This window comes from Tachypleus tridentatus, chromosome 2, assembly GCF_004210375.1.
Source record: "Tachypleus tridentatus isolate NWPU-2018 chromosome 2, ASM421037v1, whole genome shotgun sequence".
Classification (NCBI taxonomy): domain Eukaryota; kingdom Metazoa; phylum Arthropoda; class Merostomata; order Xiphosura; family Limulidae; genus Tachypleus; species Tachypleus tridentatus.
In genome coordinates this window covers 45,004,843-45,024,683 of record NC_134826.1, presented here as the reverse complement: position 1 = coordinate 45,024,683, position 19,841 = coordinate 45,004,843, and the positions used below count along the sequence as shown (strand labels likewise).

At 36.2% G+C, this 19,841-nt stretch overlaps 1 protein-coding gene across 3 annotated transcripts in view; it reads left to right on the top strand.

The window, feature by feature from the left end:
* Positions 1 to 6,524: 6,524 nt before the first annotated feature.
* Positions 6,525 to 19,841, top strand: part of LOC143242461 (tripartite motif-containing protein 2-like) — a 38,423-nt gene continuing 25,106 nt past the window's right edge. Inside the window, exons 1-2 of one of the 3 annotated variants that reach the window (XM_076485877.1) lie at positions 6,525 to 6,782; positions 15,598 to 15,657. The gene's annotated coding sequence lies outside the window, so the exon portion shown is untranslated. Of the gene's footprint in view, positions 6,783 to 15,521; positions 15,658 to 19,841 lie in introns of all 3 variants that reach the window. The other 2 variants (XM_076485873.1, XM_076485879.1) reach the window with 2 other exon arrangements.

Here is a 19,841-nt window from a genome sequence, read left to right as displayed (position 1 = left end):
TTTGAAATTCATTGATGTCAAGGCTATGGAGATTTATAGTAGACCTAAGTAATAAATGTATAAATAGCTGCGACTAGACGAACGGAAAAAAGAGTAAGAGTAAAGTCGCGAGAAAGAAAAGTTCAATTAAGAAAAGTTAGAAAACGTAAAGTTAACCGTGGTAGGAGTGAAAGGCCTAATGGTTGATATATTCGAGTAAAATTAACAGTTTGAAAGAGATAAGGAGAATAATTTGTCTCGTCAAAGGATGTTCTAAACTAATTGAGCCCTTCTGTGTGGACTTTGACAAAAAGAAGCAGACGATTATTTGAAAGCACGAAAAAGCAGACGATCATTTGAAATTCAGTGCTCGTACTGTTTCGCTACTTCTTTTGAATGACAGCAAATTTAATTAAAGTAATAATAATAAATAATTAGCGTTAAAAATAAAATATATACGTAATATTCTAGTATTTGTTCTTATCGTAACTTTGCTTTAAATAATTTAGAGAGAGTAAGTGATAATTACTTTTCACTTACTTATTATAGTAAGCACCATTACAATATTAATAATAGCGATTAGACCACAACTGAGTCATATAACAGTCGATTGCTAATAATACTGTTATAAGAGCAAAAGGATTTATCAGTATCGGCTATAGTTGACATGCGTTTATAAAATCTTATGGGTTCTTATTTATTGGTTCGTAGAAATATGTACCGCTATTCTTATTAATGCCTTTCAAAAGGCCCCCCAGCGACTCAGCGGTATGTCTGCGGACTTACAACGCTAAAAATCGGGTTTCTATACCCGTGGTGGGCAGAGCACAGATAGCCCAATGTGTAGCTTTGTGCTTGATTCAAAAACAACAACAACCTTTCTAAAGTGGATTGTTGTACCTGAGGCTACAATGAAGTTATATATTATTATACTTTATTGTGCTGCCATCTAGTAATAGAGACTGAACTTAAAAAAATTGCCTATATAAACGAAAAACAACACAACAAATTTACAAAGCGTAAATTAATATTCAAATAATATCTTTATAATCATAACATAATGTTTAGGAACAAAAAGATACCTAAGTAGTCCATCTCTGCTATCCCATCCTTTGAGCTAAACTAAAATTATTGAATAATAAAAACAGTTAAAGCCAGGCATTATCATTCATATATATATAAAGCTTTCTTTTAAATTCATTCAAATTTATTTCCTCCATAACATTTGAAAGAAACCCACTCCATATGCCAACCACCATATTTGAAAACAAAATTGTCTTAGCTGAGGACGCCTTCTACCTTGCCTATATCTACATTTGTATTTAATAGTTCTATAATTTTCGCTGTTAATTATGAAAAATTTTGGTGCATCAACATTATCAATTCCATTTGTAATCTTAAACACTTCAATCAGATCCTCTCTGACTATTCTCTTTTCAAGAGAAAACAATTATCAAGATCTTAACAAAATTGTCTTAGCTGAGGACGGCTTCTACCTTGCCTATATCTACATTTGTATTTAATAGTTCTATAAGTTTCGCTGTTAATTATGAAAAATTTTGGTGCATCAACATTATCAATTCCATTTGTAATCTTGAACACTTCAATCAGATCCTCTCTGACTATTCTCTTTTCAAGAGAAAACAATTATCAAGATCTTAACCCATCCTCATATAACAACCCTTCCATCCCAGTAACCCTCTTCTGAACCCTTTCCTAATGGCCCGGCATGGCCAAGCGTGTTGAGGCGTGCGACTCGTAATCTGAGGGTCGCGGTTTCGCATCCCCGTCGCGCCAAACATGCTCGCCCTTCAGCTGTGGGGGCATTATAATGTGACGGTCAATTTATTAGTAAAAGAGTAGCCCAAGAGTTGACGGTGGGTGGTGATGATTAGCTGCCTTCCCTCTAGTCTTACACTGCTAAATTAGGGTCGGCTAGCAGTTAGCCCTCGAGTAACTTTGTGCGAAGTTCAAAAAAAACAAACAAACTGAACCCTTTCCAACAATTCAGTGTCTTTCCTAAGATAAGGAATTAAAGACTGAAAACAATATCTTAAACGTAGACTAACCATGAACCTGTACAAAGAAAATTTAACTTTTTTAGAATTTTATTCAACATTTCTATAAAATAAACCTAAAATCCTTACCAACAGCAACAGCACACTGCTTGGATGGGTTTTGAAACTCATAACTGGGCCTGATAATATTTCTCCGAGCATAATTCACTAAATTATCTATATCCTTTTGTGAAGCAGCAGCTTTCTTTTCACAGCTAGTAATACCAAACACTTTAATATCATCAGCAAATTTAAGCAATTTATTGACCATTTCTTCATCTATATCATTAATATAAGTTAAATATAGCCAGACTGGTGACACAGGTTTGAAGAAGGTTAAAAACTGGGTCAGCCACTTGCAACAATTTTTGTAAGTTCTTGACTAGTGGAAAAGTACCGAAAATTTGAAAACTAGCTCATGTTACTTCTAATTCCAAGGGAGATAGTAAAAATTGTTTCAGTAATCATAGGCCTATTAGTCTTACATTAGTCTTTATCTCAGACAGTTTTGTTTGTTTATTTATAGTTAAGCAAAAGCAACACAATGAACTTGCTGTACTCTGCTTACCATGGATACCAAAACCCAGATTCTCGCGTTTTAAGTTCGCAGTCATACCGATGTGCCACTTTCTGGCCATCTCGGACGAATCTCCGATTTATTATGTTACATATTACGATTTCAAATAGCCGGAAATTTGAATTTGAATTTAAAAGTTAATTGGATGTTAATATTTGTTAAATTTATAATATTTGCCAACGAGATTGATACACATAATTTTCTTTCCTAATACAAATATATTTTATTATACAAAAAAACTATACAATTTATAATAAATAACAGACATCACAAATAGTAATTTACAGAGGTTTTATAAACTTACGAACTATACTGAGTCTTCTGTCTGATCTAGAACTGAATATTTTATCGACGGTCCAGGTACACAGCGAGCAAATTAATTTCGAGTTGATATTGTCACACTTCGCTCAAGCTAGCGAGCTTGGCTGGCCTTACGCCGCTTAGAAGCTGACCTTTTACCGACGAAGATATTAAAGTTAATTCACTGAAGTCAAACGGTTTGCAGTAAACGAAATCTATAAACTTTCCTGGGTCAAATTCTATAGTTTTCTAATAATAAGTGTTAATTACAATTATAGCTTCTGAGGCTTATAATATACTGACAGTAACCGACCAACAATATTCTAGTACTGTCCTCGAGTCTTGCGAAAACTTTCTTTTACACTCATTAGGCGAGATTATCAAAACTTTACTCAACAACAAACTAGTGCTTTCGTAAAACATGAACTGTTGCTCCTTACACTCTAGAATCTTCTACAAATTTAGAGAATATGCGAGACTTGTACAATAAACATTTAATAGTATAAGCTATATGTAGTAAACTGAAACAAACGTAGATATCAAAACAAATGTAGAACAGTAAATCCGTTACACGTTCCTCCTTAGAGAATTAAAAATTTGCGTTAAACAATTTTTAACTAAGATATTATATATATATGTCCACATTAATAATAATACATTAAATACAGTACATTGTCAAGGAATTATATAATTTCAAAAATCATGACAATATATAACACAATCAAAACAAATAATCTAATTTTCATAAAGTTACATTAGCGCAGACTTTACTAACCCCTTTTACATAGATTATATTCAAATCATACTCTTGTAGTATTAAACTCCAATTTAACAATCTTCTGTTTTTGCCCTTAATTTGGTTCAAATACGTCAACAGGTTATGATTAGTGTAAATGACAATAGGTTGTGGAGACGCAGATACATGCACATTGAAATGTTCAAAAGCTAACATGAAAGCCAATCTTTCTTTTCCAAAGTAGAATAATTATTTTACAACTTTTTTTTAGCAAAATAACAAACAGGATGTTCAATACCTTTGTTGTCTGATTGTAATAGAATAGTACCAGCACCACAAACCCTGTCATCAACAGCTAATGCGAAAGGCTCCTCAAAGTCAGGCGCCATCAATACAGGATAAGTGAACAATAAATATTTGACCTTTCAAAAGCAGATTGACATGTTTCACATCACTTGAACTTTTAATTTGTCTTCTATAAGTTGGTTAATAGTACAGTAATGTCAGAAAATTTTGTGAAAAATTTTCTATAACCAGGTATTCCAACACATCTCACCAAACATTTTTTGTTTGTGGAAGTTAGATAATTCATAATGCAATTCATTCAACAGCTTGAATTGGAAAAACTTGACCTTGGTCTAATACGTGACCTAAGTAGACAACTTTGGCTTCACAAAAGTCACTTTTTGCCAAAGCCTCTCAAAAACACCACGTAATATACATGTGTTTTTCCAGATGTTACTATAAATTACAGTAATTACTGATAATTTTGCATCTCAAACGGCATTGCAACGTACTGGTATAATCCATCAGGAGTAATAAAAGGAGAGATTTCTTTTGCCCTGTTAATTAGAGAAACTTGTTTGTTTGTTTGTTTGTTTTCGGAATTTCGCACAAAGCTACTCGAGGGCTACCTGTGCGCTAGCCGTCCCTAATTTAGCAGTGTAAGACTAGAGGGAAGGCAGCTAATCATCACCACTCACCGCCAACTCTTGGGCTACTCTTGTACCAACGAATAGGGGATTGACCGTAACATTATAACGCCCCCACGGCTGGGAGGGCGAGCATGTTTAGCGCGACGCGGGCGCGAACCCGCGACCCTCGGATTACGAATCGCACGCCTTACGCGCTTGGCCATGCCAGGCCTAATTAGAGAAACAGCCAAATATCTCCTCAGTAGGTCACATTCTGTGATATATCTGTTTTTTTTTCCAATTTCTTAGATACAGTCCGCCATTCATGGAATGGGATATGAATCTGTCTTTTTCAAAGCATTTACTTTGCGACAGTCCGTACAGAATCAAACTGAACTATCACATTTAGGAACCAGTACACAGAAAGAACACCAATCACTTTCACTGGGTTATGCCACTCCATTCTACAGCGTATAACATATTTCTTTACACATTTTATCAGCCTTGATTGGATTCACACGATAGGGATGTTATGAAGCATCACCTTCATCAACATCATGAAGAGCAATGTTGGTTTTATTAAGAAATGTACATGAATATTCAACCAATAAACCAGCAACTTTAGTGTATGCCAAATAAATCAATGAACCAGTAACATTTGGTATTCCCCATTAAACACTGATAATACAGTTGGTGAAATTACGTCTAATTTGAAAGATAGCTGTAATTTCTGTTTGTACAGTTATTGGTACGTTGGCTAAATGAGATTTAGAATATAATACTTGGTATTCCTCATTAATTAAATACTGATAATATAGGCTTGTAAAAGAGCATCTAATTTGAAATGGTTGATAATCTATACATGTTTTCATATAGCTAACTGTCAGTTTGAACGAAAAACAAGTGCTATACAAAACGATGCATGAGGTAAAATAAAACCATTGGTTTAGACCACCAATACCTGACAACATATTCAAATAAAACTGCGTTGATATAAAATATAACTATTGGTTTAGACCACCAAAATCTGACAACATATTGAAATTCAACTGCGTCTGATGTTAAATATAACTGTTGGTTTAGACCAACAATAATTGGTATTATACTAAAATATAATTGCTTTTGATGTAAAGGGTTTAGATATTGGTTTAGATCAGTATCAACTAACAACATACTGAGATGGTATTCACATATTTTGAACTGGTAATATAGTGAGGTGGTGCTCTGTTGGGTTTAAAGTTGATGTTTTTACTTAGATCAAAATAAACCGACGGTATATTGATGTAGTATCGTATGTCCGTGGTTTAGAAGATACCTGTTGAAATTGACCAAACAATGATTTTGGGGAAGTCTCCCTACCTTAACGTTTGGGGAGCAGAAAGTAAAACGCCTATTTACTTGGCTGTGTTTATGGGGAAATTACTAATATTTATTCATGCAAAGTGCAGGGTTTTCCATATTTTTATTGTTCCTCAAATCCTCCTGCTGGCTCAGTACAGTTGATGTATGAACTACGAAACGTTCATGTATTTTGTAGAAACTTGGATTCAACTTTGCCCCCACTCCCTAATATTTTGCTGAAATGAGCGACACTGACTTATATCGACTACAAGATAATGACGTTTTTGTCTGTGTAATTTGAACTATATTTATTGATTTTAATCAAATATGATTGGTAATAACTGAGATATAGTATAGTTTGTGTTTGAAAACCAAGTGATGATGGTTCGAGACAATAATCATTGTAATAAACTAACATCTACAAATAAGACAGGGAAATATATCTAATAGTTATAATCAAATGGCTTCTGAAGCCTTTAAAGTAACCGTGTAATTTAATAGAAGATGGGATATTCATTACCTACTTATCCCCATACAAGTTCCAGCATCTCGTGGGATTAAACCCCACCCAACATAAAACTATCTGTCGTATTGATTTTGTCTGCTAACCCTTGTCGTAAACATAACGTCTCGTATACGTGTCAACGCAAGCGCATAAACCACTGCGTTGCTCTTCTGGTAAGTTTTGAGTCTATTTCTGCTGCGACAGACAGGAAAACAAAAAGCATCCACCTGGTAACATGGATAGTCTCAGCAGAAACATAATACAAACGTTTGAACTTTCTAATCTCCCAGAAGACGGTGAAACATAAATCCTAGAACGACGTAGAAAATAATTTTCCTCTTTCTTACGTTGCCCTGAGTGTGCCAGTGTAAGGGTAAGGAAAGCTTGAATCCTCTTGTTGTTGTTGGTTGTTATTTTTCCAATAAGCCCGAAGGATAAACAGTTGTTTTACATATCCAAGAGAATGTCTCTAATTTTCTTGTTCTGATTCTAGCAATCCACCTCTGTTTCATCCATTCTAAACTCACTCTTAAGAGTTTTAATTCCTAATTATTCCTATAGGTACCGCTAACGTCTGTGTAACTCGCGTGCTCGACATCCAACGAATATAAGAAACTGCTAAATAACAAATTGGTATTAATTTGTTATTTGTAAGCTGTGGTCATATCGTTCTTTCATTTTTAAAGATTACAGTAAATATAAGGATGTGAAAGAAACAACGTGTGTATAATACAATGTAATCACATAAAGGCCATACTCTGATATAAACTATGCAAAAATTAAAATACACATAAAACAACATTTTTACGACGAATTAGTTACGTATTTCTTAAATATATTGGTGCTATATATATATTGAATTTTAAACGGACTTGCGAAAATACAGAGGGTTAATCATATTTTAAAATGACGAATGTACATGCTAATGCAGTGACGCCCTCCTACAGATGCGACTCGTAGCGCCACGGGCGAGATGTTTAAGAACTAAATATATTTGGTTCATGCTGTATCCCTGACCTAACAACTCTATACAAAAAAAAAAAAAGACACTCGTGCAGAGATTACTAAACAATGCGTAGCCAAGAAGGAAAACTTCAGTACGCTCCACAGAAGCAGGAGCAAGCGTAGCAGAACATTGCTGCCTATAGATCTTCATAACAGACTGAGCTCGATGTGATTTCGCAACTATGGTTAGTAATTGCTCTGTTATGTGAGTTTCTATATTTTTCCATAGAAAATACAAAAATCTCTCTTCCAGACAATTGGGCGTTACCCTGAATTGAATGGGGTGTGATTAGGGATCTTTCAGAAATTACATAATGTGTTTTTCTCTCCTTTACTAACATCCTAAGGCCTGGCATGGCCGAGCGCGTAAGGCGCGCGACTCGTAATCCGAGGGTCGCGGGTTCGCGCCCGCGTCGCGCTAAACATGCTCGCCCTCCCAGCCGTGGGGGCGTTATAAAGTTACGGTCAATCCCACTATTCGTTGGTACAAGAGTAGCCCAAGAGATGGCGGTGGGTGGTGATGACTAGCTGCCTTCCCTCTAGTCTTACACTACTAAATTAGGGACGGCTCGGTGCAGTGGGTTAACAACCTACTCACTTAAATACCTGTTGAAGAATCCGCAAGCGATTGCGGCTCTATGTTCCTTGATGGAATCTAATGGTGATAACTAACTACTAACATCCTACCCCAAGAAACACTGTCTATCACAGGTCGTAACATCCCTAATGTATTACTTCTTTTTAACTCGGGCCCTTCAAGTATAAAGATGTTTTAAATTCAAATCGAAATATACTACATTGTAATTAAGGTGTTTCTGCAGACCCCACATGCTTTTGGTGTAACATAACAATGTTTATAATAACCCCTTACCTCCTGTAACACATAGTAATGCAGATATCTTTCATCTCTCATAGCGTTAAGTAACTTTTTAAATAGCCCTCACAGCAAAGAAGGGAAGCTTTAGAAACAGAAAACTTCGTACAGCAAAGCTTTGATAACCATAATCCAAACCCATTCTGGAAGAACTTTTTCATCCCATAAGTGAAAAGTGTAAGGCTACCGGAGAAAACAAACCTGTGATCCAAAATCCCATCTCGGTGAAACTTTGTATATCTCCTGCTACCGTTACAAGATCATAAACAAAAGTTTGAAATTAACTAAGGCTAATACATTTCCAACCACACTTCGATAGAAGAAGCACCACTTTTTACATTTAACGGATTCTTTCTGTCAACTTCACAGATGCAATTCCAATAATTGTTGTTTTTGGAATTTCGCACAAAGCTACTCGAGGGCTATCTGTGCTAGCCGTCCCTAATTTAGCAGTGTAAGACTAGAGGGAAGGCAGCTAGTCATCACCACCCACCGCCAACTCTTGGGCTACTCTTTTACCAACGAATAGTGGGATTGACCGTCACATTATAACGCCGCCACGGCTAGGAGGGCGAGCATGTTTGGCGAGACTCGGGCGCGAACCCGCGACCCTCAGATTACGAAGCGCACGCCTTAACGCGCTAGGCCATGCCGGGCCCAATTCCAATAGTACCGGAAGCGGTAGGAATTATGGGACTTAGTTTTCTAAAACATCTTTTTACATATTTGTTCTTGTTGTAGTTACATAAAGCCGTTATGCTCCATCAATTACGATCAACTACTTCCACTTTTAGGCTAGTTTCTAAGCCAAACGATGGCGCTTCGGTTTGTCCTTGCTAACTTGTGTATTGAGTGCGCTCAGTGTAGGTTAAATATTATATGCACGGCTATGAACTAAATTAGACCTAAAAATTACGTAAACTGAAATCCATGTATCACACTCATAGCCAAGTACATAACAAAAATCATACCCTTACCTAGATATATTTTCTGTGTTCGGAAATAATCTGCTGCTTGAGGCTTAAAATTTTGTGCCATACAGTTGTCTATTTTTGACGTGTCTATTGCCACTTGTAACAACACAGTTGAAAACACTACACTTACAGAAGTATTACATTTATAGAATAATTTGTAATTTCTATCAGTAAAAACAAATCATTGTATTTAAACTCATAAATAATAATAAAATGAAATACTTTGTGCGATATAAAAAGAATTAAGTTTTTGCCAAATTCCTCCACGTAGAATTTACACACTAATAGCCGCACGTAGAACAGTAATAATAAAAAAAGCCTTTTTACACTCTGGTGACAGTTTATCGTCGTTCCCTGCTGCAGTATTGTAATTTTGCTTTCAGCGTCTGCAGGCCCGGCATGGCCAGGTGTTTTGTTTTGTTGTTTTTGAATTTTGAATTTCGCGCAAAGCTACTCGAGGGCTATCTGCTCTAGTCGTCCCTAACTCAGCAGTGTAAGACTAGAATGAAGGCAGCTAGTCATCACCATACACCACCAACTTTTGAGCTACTCTTTTACCAACGAATAGTGGGATTGACCGTCAAATTACAACGTCCCCACGGCTAAAAGGGTAAGCATGTTTGGCGAGACGAGGATGCGAACCCGCGACCCTCAGATTACGAGTCGCACGCCTTAACCCACCTGGCCATGCCGGGCCCGGCCAGGTGTTTAGTGCGATCGATTTGTAATCTGAGGGTCGCGGGTTCAAATCCTCATCACACCAAACTTGCTCGTCCTTTCAACTGTGGGGCATTATAAGGTAAAGGTAAATCCTACAATTCGTTGGTGAAAGAGTAACCGAAGAGTTGGCGATGGATATTAATAACTAACTGCCTTCCCTCTAGTCGTACATTACTAAATTAGAGCAGATAGCACTCGTGTTACTTTGCACGAAATTCAAAAAACAAACAAACAATTCAGCGCCTGAATCCAATGCACTTCTATGTTTTTGATTTGTTTAATTGTAGTCTTGGAAATCCATGCTTACGTTCAAAGGAGAATTTGTACAAAAATACTTCAAAATGTGTGGTCAAAGATGATCTCCAAGTCCTTGAGGTGTCATGCAATAAGTATTACATAATAACTGAGGCCAGCACTAACACTATGAATCTTAGAAAGTTGTTATATGTAGATATCTATTTTTTAAGGTTTGGTTTGTTTGGAATTTCCCGCAAACCCACACGAAGACTATCTACTCTAGCCGTTTCTAATTTTGCAGTTTAAGACTAGAAGGAAGACAACTAGGCATCACCATCCACCGCCAACTTTGGGCTACTCTTTTACCAACGAATAGTGGGTTTGACCGCATATTATAATACCCCCATGGCTGAAAGGGCGAGCATGTTTGGTGTGACTGGGATTCGAGCCCGCGATCCCCAGATTATGAGTCGAGTGCCTTATGCACCTGGCCATGCCGGGCCCTATCTTTTAAAAGTGAAAATATAAATGCTATAATTTGGGTCATTGAGTGCACGGTAATTAGTTCGATCGTGATCACTAGGGTGTCATTTCGCCCAATTAGACATCTCTGTACTGTATTATTTTAACATGGTTTTGAAGTCGACTGTAGGCGACGATGACTTGTTCGTTCCAGTAATTAATACAAAGCTACACAAGGGGTTAGCTGCACTAGGCGTCCCTAATTTTCAATTAATAATTTTAAGGGAAGGCAGCGAGTCAAAAGACTCACCGTCAACTGTTAATATACTCTAATCGAAGAGTTATATTTTAACATCTCTCTTATAACGCACTCACGACTAGAAAATTATTTTATAATTGCGGGACATGAATTGTGAACCCTCAGATTCGCAGTATGGCACACTAACCACAAAGCCGCGCCCTGTCCAGTAACCATGACTGTCGCTTTAATATTTGAGACGTAACTGATCTCGTCCCTTCCTCTCCAGTTCTCTTAAGAACACACTAAACGATCTAATCATTATTTTCCAGCCTCCAGATTCCCAAATATACGCTGTGTATGGAAATAATGTTACTGTTGGTGTGTTTTTAGTTGTTTATACAATTTCTTCACATTAGATCGTTCAGATAGAAACATGAAATGTAGCACTTTTCTAATGAAAACCTTAAGTTATGACATTTGAAGTTTAAAATAAACACGCTCTCAAAGTTTTTATAAAATATTCTCATGTCCTTTCTTTTAATATAACTTTTCATGCTCTCACACCGCATTTGTTTCGAGGTTGTTGCGCTTCAGTATCTGGGGCACTCGATTAAAAATCTCCGGGTCAGGGGTTTAAATCTTAATTGCTGAACATGCACGTTCTTTCAAACTTCAGTGCGTTAAAATGATGCAGTCAATCCACAAATCGTTTGTAAAACAGCAACCCAAGAGATAGTAAGGGGTGGTGTTGACTAGCTGCCTATCATTGCTAAATTATGGAAGGCTAGTGCTGATAGCCCTTTAAAAGCCTTACGAGAGATTCAAACCAAACATTTTTCTTCAGAAACTAAAATAAATTTTATTCTTAAATTTATTAGGCCCAACTGGAACTTCTCGAGCTGTGACCCACATTCTTTCTACCTCCAAGCTACATGATCTGTCTCTGCCCAATAATCAATGTCTTGGCCATCTTCCAGTTTTGTCTTGACGCCTTTTTATTACCAATTTTGCTTTCATTCTGTTTATTTTGTAACTCGTGTATAAACACTGTTTAATTTGAACATTGATAAACATTGTTGTTTATCAGGCTAAAGCTGTAACAAATGACCTACATAGGGTGTTTATTCACTTTAATATTTATGTACGTTAAACTATTGTACTGAAACACCTTGTTTAACCATAAACTAAAAAAAAAAAAAATGGTTGAAAAGGTCATAATTATACACATTTTGACAGAGTGTGACCTAGTGATTACCTTGCTGGAATGTGAACCCTAGTTTTGCTGTTAAAATTCTATTGCCGCAAAACTTCATTTTGTTCTTTTGGACAATTGTTGCGTTATAAGAGTGATGGCTGAATCCCTCAGCTAGATTAGAAGTGAACTCAAGAGTTGGCAGTGGTTTCAAAGTTAACGCAATTAACAGTTAAAAGTAAACTTGGTTACAAAATCAGCTGAATGCTACAGCGTAAAAGTATTGAATTTACGCCTGACGTTAACATCAACTGGATTTAACGATGTAGAAGTACTCTGTGTTGCATTATATGTATGCATTATTAACATAATTCAATATTTTATATCTTTACAACAAAGCCACTTTACAAGCTTTCGTCCATTAATTGTAAACTAATATATAATTATAAATAAAAATGAAGTGTAGTTAATACAGCATTTATTGGGGTTGTTTTTTTCCAACCTTTTTTTTCATAAAACGTTACAAATCTCGTCGATAGAATCGGTTTTGTCTGATGGGCTCGGATTGTTTATTGGCTTTTCAATTCATAATCACTACCTAAATTCCTGTTCAGTCAAACTTTTCAATGCGACAAGCACTGAACAATTTACGTTTTTTATTTGCAAAGCATTTCACATAAAGAAGGCTTAACCTGCGTATAATTCCCTTAAAAATGAACATTACAATATATACAATTTCTACGGGTTTTCTCGACTTATTCAGGTTTAAAACACACATGCATGGTTTGTTAAAAACCATAAACATGACTTTGTAAGCACGCATTAAATCGTTTCTGCATAGTCAGCTAAGATTGTACTGGCCCATCATGATCAGGTGGGTTAAGGCTTTCGACTCATAATCTGAGAGTCGTGGGTTTGAATCCCCGTTGCACCAAACATGCTCGCTCTTTCAGCCGTGGGGGCGTTGTAATTTGACGGTCAATCCCACTCTTCGTTGATAAAAGAGTAGCCCTAGGCTGGCAGTGGGTGGTGATAACTAGCTGCCTGCCCTCTAGTCTTACACTGCAAAATTAGGGACAGCGAGCGCAGATAGCCCTCAGTAGCTTTGTGCGAAATTCAAAACCAAGATTGTACTCATCACAACTTTACACTTAATTTACTTTGTAACTATTTAGCTTCGGTTCGTTTCACAGACTACTTTAAACACGTTTTAACTACGTTTTTTTTTAATTCGGCTTTCATTCTTTGTTTTCGTAAATTTATTTGTTTCAATTCGTAAAACTGTCATACTCTGAACACTCGTAATTAACTGTTTCATACCCTGTATACTGTTACAAATACCATTACTTTGTTGTTTAATTTACTTGTAGTTTCGTTAAATAAAGTTAAGTATTCGTGAATTTGTTGGTCTAAACGCGTAAATGTTTTTCAAATACATTAGGATTTATTAATCTAACACATAATGCTTGCAAGAAAGCGTAGCTTAAATGGTGCGTGAAAATCATAGAATAAGGAAACTTCAAACGAAGAGCACAAAAATGTTTTGCAGGTCGCAGCTAGTTTATAAATGTAATACTTGAATGCATAGTCCATTTATAGATAATTATTGTACATAAAATTTGTTTTTGATTTATTTATAAGAAAGTCACAGCTGAGTTTATCAGATCTTTCAAAAAATAAGCTGTTTTGTGGAGGCAGATATAGCCAACGCTTGTTTATTTTGCAGTTAAATACCTTAGTTAACCCAGAATGAGTAGGGTTCGTAGTGCCCTCATTGTTGCTAGGGCACGGCCGTGTTCTAGAATTTTCATTTTACCGCCCCCATCAAAAAACTGAAATAGACAAAAAGTTTATGAATACGTGGTAAATAAGAACTCCTCAATAAAGCTTGTGAGTGGCTAAGTATGTCGCACGTGCAGAGTATAACAAACAAACAATTTTTATCCTTGTTGTAAAGAAATTTCACTCGGTGGGATTTCTGTAGAGTGTTCGCCAGAAGGATGAAACCCTGAATTTTAGAATTAAGCCCACTAGCTCATATCTGAGTTTGTTTGTTTGTTTTAGAGCGAAACCACATTGGGCTTTATCCACAGCGGGAAATCGAACCCTGGATTTTAATGTTGTAACTCCATCGACTTACCATTATCCTCCCAGGAAACGTCATCCAAGAACAGACTATTTGAAATATTTTTAACAACGTATTTGATATTTTCAGTCTTAGCACGAAATTTTTCATTGGATAAAAAAATAATCTTAAATTATTTAGTTTACTCATCTGAAAATACGCAAAGTGTTGTTTATTTTTATTTTATTTTTGTAAACATCACATGTGCTGTAATAATATTTTATATGTATTAATAGCAAAGGTACTTGGCAATGCCGGGCCTAAAACGTAATGCTATGTATATAGATGAGACATACGCCGCCATCTTCCACTACTTCAAGCCGTATCACATAAACATTTCGTCAAAATCCAAAGGTTCGAGTGATAGGTGCGGTATCAAACGTCACTTCCGTTTGGCGTCGACTTTACATATTTTCATAATAATGTCCTAGCTTAGTTGACTCTTCACTCTCGGCATTAAGGCGTTAAAATTGAACTGTCAGTTAAAGATGACCCGTTCTAAAGATTGATTACATGTGGTTCACTGGAATGAAATGAAATCAAAATTGGTTCATTTAGTTCCTCGTACCTGTGTCACCAGAAACTAAAACATAGGACATTTGTGCTTTATATGTGTGTATGATATGTCATGTATTTGACATCACCTTCGAAACAGCTGTGCCTCAAAACCCATTTAGCACTATTCTGTGCTAGTTACGTGCATTAGGTATATCACAACTCTTCTGTGCTAGTTATATGCACCAGATGTATCACAACACTTCTTTGCTAGTTATGTGCATTAAATATATCACGGAACGTTACGTTTGTACTATTCATGCACAGATTTTGTACTGTGTCGTGTATTATATTTAAAGTTAATCGGATTTGTACCTCTTATAAAACATTTTTTATAGTCAGGGTAAGCTTACATTAAATTCAACTATGCATGTAACACACTTCAGAAACAGATCGTGCTTCACTTAACAGCACATAAATCAACAAGTAAAGAAAAAAACATTTCTAAACAAGAAGTAAATGTAGTGATGGTTAATATCAGTCCTTCAAAAACAAGGCAAACAAGACGGTAGGGATGGCATTTATATCTTCCATAAACAATAGCACAGCTATACAGTGTAGTAGAATGTTAACAGACAAAAATGGTATAAATTAAACTCAATTATGATTGAACAGTTATACGTATATATATTATTTATTAATACCTTAATCACGTACACAAAACTACTGATTTTATGTTATCTCTCTTTATTATAAAGTAAACTTTCTTATTTATCAAAACGTATAGGTGTTGAAAATCATCGTTTCGGTCATTGTTTTATAAAACTTAAAAGTGGCCAGCAAATCTTCACTTCTGTTCCTAGTTTTGAAAGTTTGTTCCGTTTCGGAATTCAATACGTAACCAGGCGAATTGCTACAGTGTGGTAAGTGTTTATATTTGTTATCTAGTACAAGCTTATATTAGGCCATGTACAATTTTCATTAAATGACCTAGCCGAGTTTATCTACTTTACTTCTTATTGTAGTACCATATGATGGATGGTCACCGTATGATCTTTGGTTTTAAATTAATGACCTAATTACCCCATATGGGGCTCACAAAAAGGAACAAGTTACAATAAATTTTCAGTTCTGTACTTTGTTGCTAAATATGGTTATTACAGTGGAGCGCCATTAAGCCGCGGACCAGTAAACCGCGAAATCGCTTAAGCCTCTGCAGCAAGTCTTGTGAGCGATGTGAGCGAGGATTATCGCGGCTCACCGCTAATTTAAGAACGTGTAAAAACGCGGCTTATGAATTTAATCCTGGCTTTATAACTTCAAGGGGATATTTAAAAAGGATTTGCTTTAATTTGGGAAATAAATAAAATATATTACAATAGAAATCGACCGTTAATCTACCTTATCCGCTCTCTATGTCAGCTTTATGGAGGCCGCCATAGTTACCGAATCACACCTCTCCATACATTAAAGTTAATCCGCGGTAAATCCGTGAAAAAAGTGATCAATAATTAAAGTATTATTTTTAATTCGATAATCCGATATAATGATCACGCAATGCCCCGGATGAGGCTCCTCGGCGGAGCTGTTGGCGACTTCGGCTTTTCAGTCACAAAGGTTTAAGCCGCGGACCACTTAAGCCGCGGTTAGGCAGGTTGACCCCCCAAATACCGCGCCTTAACGGCGCTCCACTGTATTCCACTACTGAACGGCTACGGGAGTTATGAGATAACGTTTAAAATTGTTGTGTGTTTATTGTTTGTTTTAGGATTTTTGCACAAAAATACACAAACGATTAACGTGCGCATAAGCGGTCCTAATATTGAACTGGTAGACTATAGGGAAAGAAGCTTTTCAATGACACCTAACGCCAACACTTGGGCTATTCTCGTCGGATCGAATAAAGGGAATTTGACCGTCACTCTTACAACGTATCCCCGTCCTAAAGTGCGGTCCACATTTTACGGATTCATACTCTGGTCCTTTGACTTTCAAAATAAAATAACTAGGTTGTCGACAGAACTTACAAAACTTATCATAGAAAATGCCTGAATGATCGCTACACGGTAATGTCAGAAGATCGATCAATTGTTTGCGTCGCAGAACACGTTCTGCGTTATAAGAATGGGAGTCAATCTCATTATTCGGTTAAAAACAAAAGCCTGATGACTGTCTGTCTTCCCTTTGGGCAGTATTTCAGAATTAATTATTGATATATCTGAGCCTCAGAGGTTTCTAGTGTGCCCATTTAACAAATGTCTGCAAAAGCGTTCTGTTGTTGCATATCCCATTCCAAGCTACGAAAGCCTTACAGTTTTCTTTCGTAGTATCTTCTTTTATCTTTATCGGCATTTTAATTAATTAATTGTAAACTAGGACTGTCACACTTACGTTCACACAAGGGTAGCGTAAAATGAGAAAACACATGAAAGCAAGGAACAGAATATAAACGTATTGGTAACACATTACATTTATTGTTCTCCTATCACTTACACCTTTGTGCAAATTAATTGAAACAAATGGTCATTTTACAATATTTTCAGTATGGCGGCCGGTGTAGGCTCGCTGGACCCGCTGATTTCCTTTAATAGTCATTTTTTTCACACAGACAACGTCATTAGCTGTATTTTGCAGTACGGTCGATCTATTTTTGGGATATATTATGAAATTATGAGGAATATTACGTCATTCGAAATTGCGTTAGAAGGGCAAGGAGACCAGTCAAAAAACAAATTCTTACCAACTCAATGAAGAAAAAACGGTATCAATGGTGTCTGAAATACAAGAAATGGACGCAAGAACAATGGAGGAAGGTGTTACTCCTTGACGAGACTCATTTCTTCGTACAGGGTCAAAGAAGTCTGCCTGTTCGCAGATCTACAGGTGAGAAACTTCGAGAATCTCACATCAATCAGTTTGTAAAACAATCCTTGAAGAAGATGTTTTGGAACTTTTTCAGCTACTATGGCTTCGGAGGCTTAAATATCGTAGAAGGTATGATGCGTGGACCACAGTAATCGAAGTTTTGCAGAGAAGAGCCGTTCCAAAATTGAAAAAGAGATTTCCAGATGCATCTGGCATTTTTCAGCAAGATCTGGCTCCGTGCCACACATCGAAACTTGTGAATAATTTTATGACTACAACTCGAATAAAGGTGCTGGACTGGCCTGGGAACTCTCCGGACTTAAATCCTATTGAAAATCTTTGGGCGATTTGTAAAGAAAGACTTCAGGGAAAAGACTGTACTACGAAAGATAAGCTAATTGAGACCATAGTTGAGGTGTGGTGCCGCGATCCAAAAATTAGTAAAGATTGCAGTCAACTCGTGGACTCGATGCCAAAGCGGATTAATGATCTTCTGAAAAATTGAGGCGGTCGTATCATGTATTAATTTGTGAGTACTTTTTGGATTCTCAGAAATAAAACGCAAAAAATTGAAAAAATCGAAATTTTCCGTCTTGTTTCAATTAATTTGCACAAGGGCGTAGGTGAACTTTATTGGATTTGAAAGTGTTACTCAATTTTTGACAACACTTCTTGTTATCTGGAAAGCACATGCATCTGTTGTAATATTTAGATATTTACATGTTACTCTGTATTTGTTAAGGGAAAAACATTTTACCCGCTTTTGATAACTTGGTTTGCTTTAGACTTCTTAGTATATTATTATCCTCAGCGGGTCAGCCAGAAAATCATGGATCTATAAAGATAAAATCCGGGATTCGATTGCCTTGAGTGTACAGGGCACAGACAGTCCATTTTGTGGCTTTGCGCTTAAAACAAACAAATATTTATTGCCCCCTGGTGTCTCTTTGAAATGTCGACGGACGAAGAACTCTGGAGATGGAGTATTTAATACCCCTAGTGGGAAGATCACAGATTCCCCTTTGTGTAGCTTTAAGTTTGGCTACAAACGAACAAACACACAAACAGAACAAATACATTTGATGCTTTAAAACATACGGTAAGTTTCGAGCCTCCAGCATTATAAGAAGGATTAGGTTTAAAGACACCTTGCAAGGGTAAGCTTCAAGCTGTAAACAAACGAACTTTGATAGTGGAGAGATCCATTTACCCTGAAGGTTCATTGCTTACGTGACACCACCTTTTAAGAATCATGTGATTTTGTGCAGCTGTGCTTGTTAGAAATTCTAATTAATAGAAGATCTAGTTTTATCTGTCCGCCTCAGGGTTAAATGGAAAAGACTAAAAAATATTTCTTATGTAAATGAGCAATGAGTTTTAAATTATTTACGAATAAGTCTGTTAGGCTAAATGTCTTACGAAGTGCTGACAAATAGTTAGGTTAGCTTTTTACGACCACACAACTTCATAACTCTGAACCTATCTTAAGAAAAAGCTGACAAAAATAAGAGCGTTTCCTATCGGATTTTACCTGAAACGACACATAATACAGTTAACTAAGGTTGCTACGATCGAGATGGTGGAGGCGCAAAAACAAATTATATCGCAATTTTTGGTTCACGTCGAAAAGTGGCCACCCCCAATCACTTAGTACACCAGTTTTCCCATTACTATTTTATGTTGAAGAGGCTTAGAAAAAGAAAACTCAGTATGTCACATGAATATAACCTTTTCACATGTACATACAGCTCGAATAGTTGGACGTCAATACTACATTTCATATGGCCGTTTTGTGTTGTTTTTTTATATTATTAAAAAATCTCAAAACCGTTATTTGCTAATAACATGGTTAATGAAGAATTGACAATAACCGTATTGTTTGTGGTTGATATGAAGTAAAGCTTTTAATGATGGTAATCCATGCACGTTTCTCTTAATTTTAAAAACAATATATTCCTTTACACCAAGTACATCATTACCAAAACTTTCAGAAATATTCTGAGTTGAAATGACTTATCATAAAAAGAAAGAATGTTTTTTTTTTTTCTACTTTGAAACCAGGAATGTTGTAACAAGAATGTATGACGTACATTTCTTTGTCATTTTGTTATTTCTGTACTTATTTCAGTATTGTGTTTAATTGTTTGATGTGAAGCACAACTCCACACTACGAATTTCTTGTTCCCTGTGGATACAGATTCATGAGTTTGAGCATTATAAGTATTCGGCTTGCCTCTGAGTC